Here is a 13,670-nt window from a genome sequence, read left to right on the forward strand (position 1 = left end):
CTTTGACAAACGTAACACAAACATAGATGACAACGAGTATCACACTCACACACATTACCGCATTCAAAAATTTCGCTCCTAGTGATACCACCAATCCAGTCAGCCCCAAAAGGTCCCAGTCTGTGTCACCTTCCTTCCTAAGTCTTTCTTGAATTTCTCCTATCTTATCTAACTCATCTTGTACCTTGCCACTCTGATCTTGGATGAAAACACAACATTGTTCTTTAATTAGGGCACATACACCTCCTTTTGAGGCTAAAATATAATCTAAAACCATTCTATTTTGTAAGGCCATAAGCCTGATCTAAACCTGTTCTTGGTTTAATGATGAAATTAAAAACTGCAAAATTAAGGCCACATCCTTCCTGTAAATTGTTATCTGACTGAACATACATTTTTACACAGGTTTCATTGGTTGGTGGAGACACTTGACCCATAAATTGATTCTTGTTCCTAGTGTGTGATACACCCTTTAAAGAGGTTCCCTTAAAAATGGGAAAATACAGAAATTATACACATAATACTAAAAACCTTATTTTATGCAAGCAACCTTTCTTTGGATATGCAGTTGCTAGATAAAGGAAATTGCATCTATCTCTATCATCATATACTTTCAGCTATTACTGAGAATTGAAGGGGGTTGGTATCTGTGGAAGCGAAATGCATGATCCTCACCCCTGCACGCATTGTATACATCATTCACTCTGAATATCAGAACAGACAATGTCTGTGATGGTCAACATGGCTGACTTATGATCCTTTCCTTGTGGCTGACACACCCCCTGGGTGACCCCCTCCTCTCGGTGGAGGTGCAACACACTTCTGGATCAAAGTTTTGCTGCATATGACACATACATAGAGAGTGATGAGTACTGCCAAAACACATACAAGAGCTTTCACAAGCCACGCTTCCAGGAAACCAATCCTCCCATCAAGGCTCATTTCTACATACACCTTAAATTTCTAACTTAAACACACTCTAAAGAATAAAAATATTGAGTCTCTGAAAAATGAAATGTTCTGATAGAAATCAGGAATATTGAGTCTCTAAAAAATAGAATGTTTTGAGTCTTTGAAAAAATGAAATGTTCCTGATAAGACCAGGCCTCTGCCTGGTATCTTATTTTCCTCGTTGGTTAACGGTCAAAGTTTATGTCTCGTCAAAACGTTAACTTGATGCGGCTGTGCTTTAGATGACTTTGGTCTTTGGTGGAGCTGGAATGAGCTTTACTGTACTTTGGGTCCAGGGAAAGAACTCTGCCACTTTAATTGCTGTATTGGTGGTTAGTACGGGCCCTTTCATCTGGGATGAAGAGCATGCTTGTTTAGGAACTACTTGACCTTTAACTCCGTCTCGTGTAGGTGCACTTTTATCATACCTTATGCCTAGAGAGACTCAAAAAATATATTAGTGGCATACAATACTTATTAATTGTTTTATTACCAATAGATGGTCCTTAATTTGTTCCTTTGAACTACTGATAGTCATAAGTCATCCCATAAGTGTCTCATAGGGAGATAATTTATACCTAGGAACAAATTCTTGTATCAATGTGTTTACTACTGTCTTAACATCCGCATATAGACAGAGGTATCTCCTATTAATGCTCCTCATATTTAAAACTAAGCAGCTAATGTGGACTTTACTGTACTACAATCTAAGTTCCTAAGGCTTTGGGCCTCAGTCATTGTCAAACCAATTGCTTCCATTATCAACTCTATCCTGTCTACAGGCCATATCCTTAAGACCTGGAAAACTACCAGAGCTGTCCCAATCTTCAAAAGTGGGGACAAAAACACTGTCTCAAACTACAGACCAATATCTCTTCTCCCAATACACACTTGCTCTCATTCATGCCTCACTATCATCTCCTCCGATGCAAATGGTATCAACCTTTTCATAAAATACTAACTAACCTTAAAACTTGCCCCACAAATTAAACATCCCAATAGCCTGCACTCATGGCTATTATTTCACACACAGTCACTCCTACCACACCCATTGTGGCCAAGCACTGCCATCTACAGCACTTATTCCCTCACCTGCTATCTCTGTAAATTTCCCTTAAACCTTAGATTGTAAGCTCTTAAGGGCAGGGATTTTCTTTCCTATTGTCTGATTTTGCTGCACTTACTATTCTATCATAATTCCCTCTACTGTATTCTTTATGAAGTGCTGAGAACATTTTTGACGCTATATATATAAAGTCATACATTGCAATACACTACTATCCAAAGTCATGGACAAAAATGTGTTCACTCCCAATTAAACAATTACTATACTAAGACAAATACCCCTAGCCAATACCAGTCAGGCCTCCACCCCAAACACTCCATTGTAACTATTCTGCTAAAATGTGAAATGCCTTGCATATAATATATACTCTGCTCACTTATGTAACTGTATTTGCCACTATATATCACCTGTCCTTTAACTCTATACCTAGAACATATCCAAAAATGAGAGGTGACTCCCAATGCACCACTTTGGCAAAACATTCTACAAATATTTTAACAATAACTACTGCTTATAATAAAATTGTACACCTATGGAAAAATAAATGGTTAAAAGTTATAAAATATATCACATATTCAGTTAATAGACAAATGATTTTGTATAAGACTTCACACTAATGTCTTGCTTTATATAATCTCTTTGCACAGTGCTGAGCACACGGTCAGCATTATTTTTTTTTTTAAAGACACTCAGAGAAAAATTTCAGAGCTTGTTTATCTTGGGCAATTTGCCAGCCCGGGCGTTTCGCCAAAAAAGACCTTGAAAGTGCAAAACAGATAACAAAACAGTTTCTCCGTCTTCTAAATATTAATTACTGGATTGAAACTTCAGCTCAAAGTTAAAAATGGAGCTCTCTACATAGCAATAAAACCGAAAAAATGTATGGCCTCTCAAAAATAAAAATATGGCCTCTCAGAAATAAAAAATATGACCTTTCAAAAATAAAAATATGGCCTCTCAAAAAAAAATAAAAAATATGACCTTTCAAAAATTAACCAACGGGCTTTTATATAGCTGAGTTTCATATAACTTCTTAACACACAAATAACGCCACACGCTCATGCTATCTCCCTCCACTCAGTTCTCTTTAATGCCTCCTGTATGAACTTTCATAGTTTCACTGATTTAATTCACTACAAATTTATGCTATCCTGTTGCAATTCTGTCCTTTCTCAAGCTACACAAACCTATTTCTTTCCATTAATCAACACTCATAAGTCTACCCCACACAAATTCTTCCTTCATCTCACCCCAGGACTTTTGCTGACTATTTTTAAGAAAGAGGTTGAATCCATACACCAGAACATTCCCTCTTCTTCCTCCTATCCTACTTTGCTTCCAACTCTCTACCTGCTTTCCTGGACTCTTTTTCCACTGTCTCAAAAGAGTGTCACCATCACTGTTGATCTCCTCTTCTCCCTCTAATCTGCTACATTTCCATTCTCCTTCAAACATGTAATAGTTATACCATGACTCAAAAATAGCAAGCTTGACCTTACCTGTCTTTCTAACTACTGAACTTGTTTTGTATTCTCTTGCTTGCTCCATTTTCTCAACACCCATTCTCTCCTTAACCTCTACAATCTGACTTCTGCACTGCTCCCTCCACGGAGACAATTCTCACTAAAATAACTGATGACCTATATGCTGCCCAAGACAGAGGTCATTACACTCTGCTCCTATTACTCCCTGCAGCATTTGCCTCTGTGGACCACACTCTTCTCTTTTCTCTGTACACACTCTCTCTAGGTGACCTAATAACATTTCTTGGGTTTAAATATCACCACTATGCTGACAACACCCTCATTTACTTTTCAACCCTTGACCTTACACCTGCCATACAAACCTAAGTTTCTGAATGTCCCTCTGTTATCTCATCCTGGAAGACCCTCTTTTGCCTTAAACTTAACATGGCAAAAACAAAGTTCCTCATACTTCCTCCCAAACCTGACCCTATTATCTCCTTCCACATTACTCTTGAATCTTCCATGCAGTAGCTCAAGCACGCTGCTTAGGGATCACTCCCAACTTCTCTCTCATATTCTCCTGTTTCATTCAAAACATTTCTATAACTGTCGCTTTTTCTTCCACAATATCACAAAGATACACCTGTTCCTCTGTTGCTCAACTATTAAAAACTCTGATTCAGACCCTCATTCTCTCCCCTCTTGATTACTGTAATCCCCTGCTATCCCAGCTTCTTGACTTTCACCTGTCTTCCCTACTATCTATCCCAAACGCTGCTGCGAGAATCACTCTACTCTTTAAACTCTGATTCTGCGTTTCCCCTCCTGAAATTCCTCTCCTGGCTTCTGATCAAGTCCTACTGTTGCTGTATGCTCTCCCTACCTACCAAGTAGATTGTAAGCTCCTCAGAGCAGTGACTTCTCTTTGCTCAACTTTTACTTTTATGTCTGGATCACTTATTCTATGACCTCTTACCTTTACCATTTGATAACTATATGATTACGACATGCACCACTCCTGTGAAGCGCTGAGCCTATTAATGGCGTTCTATACATGAAAACATACAATACAATATATACTTCAAACAATGCTTATGAGCTTTTACCCATATTTTTAAACACAAAATATTCCATGTGTTTTTACTGGTTACACACAATACAGAACACACACAATACAGACACCCAAAGAACATAGACACAAACTTCTCTCCTACACAGCGAATCAGCTTCTCATATAAATAACCTGCTTTTATTCTCTTTCTAGTTGCCATTAGAACAGAAGGAAAAAGAATATTTTCTGGTTCAAAAGACCTATTCGTGTGGCCAGTACGAACAAATCTTTTCAATTCCATTCTTTTTCTTCTACTCTCTCTCTTAGGGCTGCTCTGCAATTACTGGCAACATGTCCTACCTTTTTACACTTATAACACTTTCTGTCCCTTCCAAACAATATACACACAGTCTCTAATTGTATCCCAATTTCTGCATATAAACCTGTCATAAAAATAACCCTCAATATCTACTTCCTCAACACCACATATGCCTTAATTATCTATCGGCAAATTCACTTGCTATTTCTTTCCTATTCACTTTCTTTTTCACTTGTTATTATATTAACTTCTGTCCTGGCAATGGTAAAAATTAATACAGCGGGACCCTTCTGTCCCTCAACATAATTCTTTTGACCCATATTAACGTAAGGTATGTTTCCCTGTGGGATTCAAAAACACACGAGACGGCGCTCCCTGAGCCTATCAATCCCACAGAAAAAGACCCCTCTTTCATTTAAACATCTGCGCAATTAGTTGATAATAGTACAAACAAAAACAGTGCCATTCACTGGCCAACAAAATATTTATATTGTCTCTTTTCGTTCTCTGTATTCATTCTTTATTATTTTCGTCTGCAGACACACAATCCTTTGAGAATTTTTGGTTTCCCATTATTCCCCTGTTACAGAAATCAAATTTAATTGACCTGTACAATACTTCTTCGGTTACAGAAATCAAATTTAATTGACCTGTACAATACTTCGGCTACAGCAATCAACTGTTAATTGACCTGTACAATTTAGCGTTACAATAATCAACGCAAGCTGATTACGTACAACTCTTTTGGCATGTTATTGTTCTGAATAGTGTAAATATGCAGATAAGGACCTGTCACGAGACTGTTCCCCAATCACATTTTCTCACCATAACTATACCAAAGAAAAACTTGAATCACTTCAGCGGGTCCAACCCAGTCCTGATAAACCTTATACTTTTATAACATGGATACAGATAAGACTTTCTAACCAGATCTCCAGGAATAACTCACTTGGTAAGTAAATGACAAAACAGAGCAAATGTACAATCAGGGACCCGTCCTGCTCAGACAACAAAAATATTTATCACAACCCAGGACGGTCTGAAAACAATCCCTTTAAGCACAAAAACACTCACTTTCATCACCAAAACACCAAAACCTTTAACGGGACTCTTACCTTAGCCCCTAACAACTCTTAACAACTCTTACACTTTAAAATGAATACAGGAACAGAGAATAATAAATTCACGTGAAACTGCTAGGGATTCTTACTCGTCACATCAGATAAGACACCGTTCAAAAATCAGCTCCACGCACCACTCAAAACAATTTAATCAGGCTGTTTGTCTAAAAAATGCAGGTAGCCTTACCTTGATTCATATGTGAGCTCAGATTTGAGTGATGGAGGAGTGATTCATCCGGGTGCTCGATTCCGATGATATTGAGTCCCTACTTCGGAATGCGCCATCTGTGGAAAGCGTAAATAAAAAACACAGTGTGAGGTTATTTTGAAACAGAATAACACGTGAATTTATTCAAGTCAAGTGCACAACGGAGACAGCTTCAAAACAAAAAGCTCTCTAAATAATAACACGATATGCCATATATTTATACCCTAAATCCTAAAGCTCCACCCCTTTATGGGGGGGCTTGCACGTCACTAAACATTACCTCATTTTGTAATACATAACAATATTGTATAACTACCTGTCAGCTAGAAACCATTCTGGGGTTAAATGGGATGTGCCTATTCTGTCGCCCAGCAATATGTTATGAGAATAAATTCTACTGCAAGAATCTAAACTTATCTCATGGGTTCTCATAACTTTTAGCCTGTTTACACTTTCAATTTGAAGCCGATTGGATGAGGAAGAGTCAATAAGAGCGAAAACATTCCTTTCTCTGCTTCACACATTTGTTTATACAGAAATGAAACACAGAAATTAGACTCACAAAGACAAGACAAGATGGCGGATTGAAATATTCACACAAAATGGCTTCATCCTAAATGCTGTTATGTTGTTATGCCAGACCCCCTAATGTCTCAACTTCGTCACATGTTAGCGCGCTCGCTGCCAGGACTTTTTTTCTGTTTTGTTTGCGTGCAGCCAGGCCCGCCCTTCCTTTTCCACAGAGAGGTAAGTACTGTGTCATGCCCTCTCATGCACCCCGGTGTGTTTGCATTTGTTTATATTCTGCCCCTCTGGCGGCTGCTCACGTGGTATCTCCCCTTCGGTCCCTTGGTTTCCTGCCTGGAGTGGGAGGTGCCAGCGGGGGGGTGTCCTCCAGAGCGGGAGGTGCCACGGGGGTGCGCCCACTGGAGCAGGAGGTGGTTGCGGGGGTGCACCCGCTGGAGGGTGGTGGGGGTGCGCTTCCCTTGCATCCCGGGTGCTCCCTCCTTGCGTCCTGGTGCTCCCTTGCATCCCAGTGCTCCCCTGCTTCCCATGGGTAAACCGTCTGGGTTGCGGGAGATGGGAGAGGGGGGGCAGATGGGGGCGGTGGTCCTGGCTTGCGGCACTTGGCTGACCTCTATTTGTAACCCCTGATGAAGTGCGCATGCACACGAAACACGTAGGGTCTTAGTGTGTGAGCTTTCACAAACTCACGCGCAGCCTACTGTAGCAGTAGGAAGAGGTTGCTCCTACAAGACGCGACCTAGTGACGAGTGATCGATCCTGGAAGTGCGACAGCGTTGGAGTGGGGTTTGGATTTGCCGACGCCACCGGAGGACAAGCTGACATCCTCAAAGACTGCAGCACACTGCGATTTTACTCCCAAGTGCTTGTGAGTAGGATTTTGGTTTTAGACCAACGGACCAGTTGCTTGGCAATGTTCGTGTTTGTTATTTTATATTCATTGTTGTATTAAATTAACTCTTTTTTAGTCAGCCTTGCTTATATTTGTTCATTATTATTTGTTGTTTGTTTTAGTGTTTGTGTTACATGTCCATTTCGTAGCAGTTTTCCACTATGATATGTTTTCTGTTTATATTTCACATATGATGTACTATCTGGCTGTGGAAAATCTACTTTTCTGGAAGTGCAAGTATTGAAGCAATCCTTCTCATCTTACTCCATTTGGACTTTCAATAGTCTGTCTTTGGACATTTTTGGCACCGGTTTGTATTTTGTTTTCTGTGATCAACTGACTATGTTTTGGGTCAGTAATTCTTGGCAGTCTTGCCTCAGTTTTACATAGTTACATAGTTACATAGTAGATGAGGTTGAAAAAAGACGTAGGTCCATCAAGTTCAACCTATGCTAAATTTAGACAACAAATACTTTATCCTATATCTATACTTACTTATTGATCCAGAGGAAGGCAAACAAAAAACCCCATTAAGGGGAAAAATTAATTCCTTCCTGACTCCAAGAATTGGCAATCGGATTAATCCCTTGATCAACACCCTTCCAATGTATACTTATTTGGTATATCCCTGTATACCTTTCCCATCTAAAAAGATGTCCAACCTTTTTTTGAACAAATCTATTGTATCTGCCATCACAGTCTCCATGGGTAATGAATTCCATATTTTAACTGCCCTTACTGTAAAGAACCCTTTCCTTTGTTGCTGGTGAAATCTCCTTTCCTCCAACCTTAAGGGATGGCCCGAGTCCTTTGTACTGCCCGTGGGATGAATAGTTCTTTTGAAAGCTCCTTGTATTGTCCCTGAATATATTTGTATATAGTTATCATATCCCCTCTTAGATGCCTCTTTCCTAATGTAAATAAATCTAATTTAGCTAGCCTCTCCTCATAAGTTACAATGTCCATCCCCTTTATTAATTTGGTGGCTCTTCTCTGCACTCTCTCTAGTTCCATAATGTCTTTTCTTAGGATTGGTGCCCAAAATTGTACTCCATATTCAAGGTGTGGTCTTACTAATGCTTTAAAAAGGGGCATAATTATGTTTACTTCCCTTCCATCTATTGCCCGTTTGATGCAAGATAAGATCTTGTTTGCCTTTGCAGCTACTGCATGACATTGGGCACTATTGCTAAGCCTGTTGTCTACAAGCACTCCTAAATCTTTCTCCATCAAGGATTCCCCCAATATATCTCCATTTAATTTGTAAGTCGCCTTTTTATTCTTGCTTCCCAAATGCATAACCTTACATTTATCTGTATTAAACCTCATCTGCCATTTACCTGCCCACTTTTCCAGTCTCTCCAAGTCCTTCTGAAGAGAAATTACATCCTGCTCTGATTCTATTACTTTACACAATTTAGTTTCATCAGCAAAGATGGAGAATTTGCTCTCAATCCAAACCTCAAGGTCATTAATAAACAAGTTAAAAAGCAGGGGTCCCAGTACCGCTCCCTGAGGTACTCCACTCACGACTTAAGCGCAACCTGAAAAAGTTACATTTATGACAACCCTCTGTTGTCTGTCTTTTAACCAGTTTTCAATCCAGGTGCATACATTATTATTGAGTCCAATTTTCTTTATTTTGTACACCAACCTCTTGTGTGAAATCATATCAAAAGCCTTTGCAAAATCTAAGTAGACCACATCAACTGCATTACCCTGGTCTAAATTCCTACTTACCTCCTCAAAGAAACAAATAAGGTTAGTTTGGCAAGATCTATCCTTCATAAATCCATGCTGACTATTACTAATAATTTTGTTTTACATTAGGTATTCTTGAATATTATCCCATATTAAACCTTCAAGTAGTTTCCCTACTATTGAAGTCAGGCTTACAGGTCTGTAATTTCCCGGTTGTGATCTAGCTCCCTTTTTAAATTTCAGCACCGCTTTACGCCAATCTTGTGGTACGGAGCCTGTGGAAATGGAGTCCTTGGATATTAAATATAATGGTTTTGCTATCACTGAGCTTAACTCCTTGAGAACTCTTAGATGTATGCTATCTGGGCCAGGTGCCTTATTTACTTTAAATTTCAAGTTGCTTATGAACTTCTTCCTCAGTTAACCAATTGTTCATTAATATGGAGGTTGTGGCTTCCTCCTGCGGAACTACTTTTGAACTTGATTCTTCCCTGGTAAACACAGAGGCAAAGAATTTGTTTGATACCTCAGCTTTTTCCTTATCTCCAATAATCTGCCTACCCATCTCACACTGAAAGGGTCCTATATTTTCTTTTCTCATTTTTTTGTTATTAAGGTACTTAAAGAACTTTTTAGGGTTGACCTTACTTTCTATTGCAATCCTTTTTTCATTATCCATTTTTGCTAATTTGATTGCCCTTTTGCAGTTTTTTTACATTCCATATAATTCTGATACGATATCTCTGTCCCTTCTGACTTAAAGAATCTAAATGACTTCCTCTTCATGTCCATTTCCTCCCCTACCTGTTTATTTAGCCACATTGGTTTTGACTTATTTCTTTTATACTTATTACCCAAGGGTATACACTGATAAGTGTGCTTTTCTAACAATGTTTTAAAGACTGCCCATCTATCTTCTACATTTTTCCCTGCAAAAACATCATCCCATTGTATTACAACTAGATTAGACCTACGTTTATTACAATCTGCCTTTCTAAAGTTTAAAGTCTTTGTTGCACCCCGTAATATGTTTTTTGATCATTTATTTCAAATGAGACCATGTTATGATCACTGTTACCCAAATGTTCCAGGACTTGAATATTTGTTATTACTTCTACATTGTTTGATATGACCAAATCCAAAACTGCTCCTCTCCTGGTTGGTTCCTCAATAATTTGGGTCATATAATTGTCTTTAAGCACCCCCAAAAACCAGTTTCTTTTTGTTGTAACGCTCTTCTCATTGCCCCAGTCTATGTCTGGATAATTAAAATCCCCCATTATGCAAACATGACCCAGTTTTAGTGCCTTCTCCATTTGCAAAAGTATTTTAGCTTCCTCAATCTCACAGATATTTGGTGGATTTTAGCATATTCCCACAAACATTTTCTTAATACTTTTACCTCCACTGCTAATTTCTATCCACAAAGTCTCTACATTTTCATCATTCCCTTCAATAGACATCATCCCTTCTAATAGGTTTTAGATCCGGTTTAACATATAAACATACTCAACCTCCCCTTCTATGTGTTCGATCCTTCCGAAAAAGAGAATAAGCCTCTAAATTAACTGTCCAGTATTGTAATATTTTATTTGAGTTTTTCACAATTGTTTCACATCACATTTATTATATATTCATTTGATCCTTATAGTTTAGCTTCTAGCGCTAACAACACCATCCTTTTTTCTCTTGACCTCTATTTGTGCTTTCAATCCCTGTATGTGTGAGTGTGTGTGTGTGTGTCTGGTTGTGGGAGATAGTGTGTGTGTGTGTCACCAGAAGTACCCACCCAGTCACCCACCGACCCAGCCAGTCAGTCACCCAGTCACCCACCCTGTCAGTCAGTCACCCACACAGTAATTCAGTCACCCACACAGTAATTCAGTCACCCACCCAGTCAGTCACCCACCCAGTCAGTCAGTCCGTCACCCACCCAGTCAGTCCGTCACCCACCCAGTCAGTCAGTCAGTCATGCACCCAGTTAGTCAGTCCATCACCCACACAGTCAGTCAGTCTATCACACACCCAGTCAATCCGTCACCCACCCAGTCAGTCCGTCACCCACCCAGTCAGTCAGTCTGTCACCCACCCAGTCAGTCAGTCAGTCCATCACCCACCCAGTCAGTCAGTCCCCCACCCAGTCAGTCAGTCCATTACTCAATCAGTCAGTCCGTCACCCACCCAGTCACTCCGTCACCCACCCAGTCTTTCCATCACCCACCCAGTCAGTCCGTCACGTGTCTCTGTCTCTTGCACTCTGTCACTCTGTCTCTCACACTCTGTCTCTTGCACTCTGTCACTCTGTCTCTCGTACTCTGTCTCTCTCTGTCACACTCTGTCTTACACTATGGGTCTGGATATCTTATTTACCCTATATATCTTAACTGCCTTACACCGACACTGAAATAACCTATACTACTTTCTTCCAGATCTGACTCTCGAGCTTCACACGGGAGACATCGGATTCCCCCCTAACCCCGAAGACAGGTAGAGAACACCTCCCCTCCAACATATAACATTGCGGGAATGAGGATACCTGGACATTGAGGGACTGCGGAACAGGTAAGATCCCAGGCGGGATTGCTGCTTTAGATATTTTGAAGCGGGGGCATCCTGACACTGGTTAAGGAAACTAGTAATTTTTTTACCCTCCTAGATCCGACATTTACACACACACACACACACACATGTAATTATGTAACAAGGACTAATTGTAGTAAAGTATAAATGTAATACAATAAATAAACTTATGTCAAAAACAAATGTTGTCATTAGTTCTTACTAGGAATTTTCAAAAAAATTAAATGGGGCGGGGCTATGTGGTGACTTGGTTTCTTTTGTTCGGCGAGTAGATTTTTGGGTGATTTGTTGACCACTGTGTGTGTGTGTGTGTGTGTGTGTGTGTGTGTGTGTGTGTGTGTGTGTGTGTGTGTGTGTGTGTGTATATATATAGCTTTGGGGACACTGTGGATCTTTTGTATATGTTTTATGTGTTTAATAAATTTGATATTTTTGTACGCTAGAGTGCTATTTTGGGATCTTTTTTTGTGTTTTTTGGGAGCATTTTTTCGTGTTTCATATATATATATATATATATATATATATATATATATTTCCCAGAATCCCTTGCTGCAGTGGAAGCGCTGTATGCTGGGTGACAATGGGGAAAGACAGGGTTGCAGACCTGTCTAAGACATGCAAATGAACATACAGTAATATTTACAGTTGCTTTATGCTTTACTGTGGAGGGTTTTTGTCACTTTTTTTACCCACCATAACCTTAATGACAGTGGTGATTACCTAGTCTAGTCTCAAACCTGCAAGCCATTAAGACCAGCCTCACACTGATGATACCCATCAAGGTTGAAACATGTATGTGAGTAGGTCTAATGGCTTTGCATCTCATCCCAGCCTCTGTCTAAAAGCTGTGTTTAAAACAGCATGCAGTGGCTTGAGGATTGGCTTGTGTAATACGAGCTTGAGACAAAAGGTGGCACTGAGTGCTCATTTGCATGTCATTTCCCAGAATCCCTTGCTGCAGTGGAAGCGCTGTATGCTGGGTGACAATGGGGAAAGACAGGGTTGCAGACCTGTCTAAGACATGCAAATGAACATACAGTAATATTTACAGTTGCTTTATGCTTTACTGTGGAGGGTTTTTGTCACTTTTTTTACCCACCATAACCTTAATGACAGTGGTGATTACCTAGTCTAGTCTCAAACCTGCAAGCCATTAAGACCAGCCTCACACTGATGATACCCATCAAGGTTGAAACATGTATGTGAGTAGGTCTAATGGCTTTGCATCTCATCCCAGCCTCTGTCTAAAAGCTGTGTTTAAAACAGCATGCAGTGGCTTGAGGATTGGCTTGTGTAATACGAGCTTGAGACAAAAGGTGGCACTGAGTGCTCATTTGCATGTCATTTCCCAGAATCCCTTGCTGCAGTGGAAGCGCTGTATGCTGGGTGACAATGGGGAAAGACAGGGTTGCAGACCTGTCTAAGACATGCAAATGAACATACAGTAATATTTACAGTTGCTATATATATATATATATATATATATATATATATATATATATATATATATATATATGAAACACGAAAAAATGCTCCCAAAAAACACGAAAAAAATCCCAAAATAGCACTCTAGCGTACAAAAATATCAAATTTATTAAACACATAAAACATATACAAAAGATCCACAGTGTCCCCAAAGCTGTCTAATCTGAAACACTGATAACAAAACTAAGCTAAACACAGGAGTCAGCAAAATAAAGTCAATAACTAATAAAGGTAAGTAAGAGACTGAGCTGAAAAAAACAAGTGAAAGCAGAGTATGAAACAGACAGAAATAACACAACAAACAC

This window comes from Ascaphus truei, chromosome 2 (genome assembly GCF_040206685.1).
Source record: "Ascaphus truei isolate aAscTru1 chromosome 2, aAscTru1.hap1, whole genome shotgun sequence".
NCBI classification, from domain to species: Eukaryota; Metazoa; Chordata; class Amphibia; order Anura; family Ascaphidae; genus Ascaphus; species Ascaphus truei.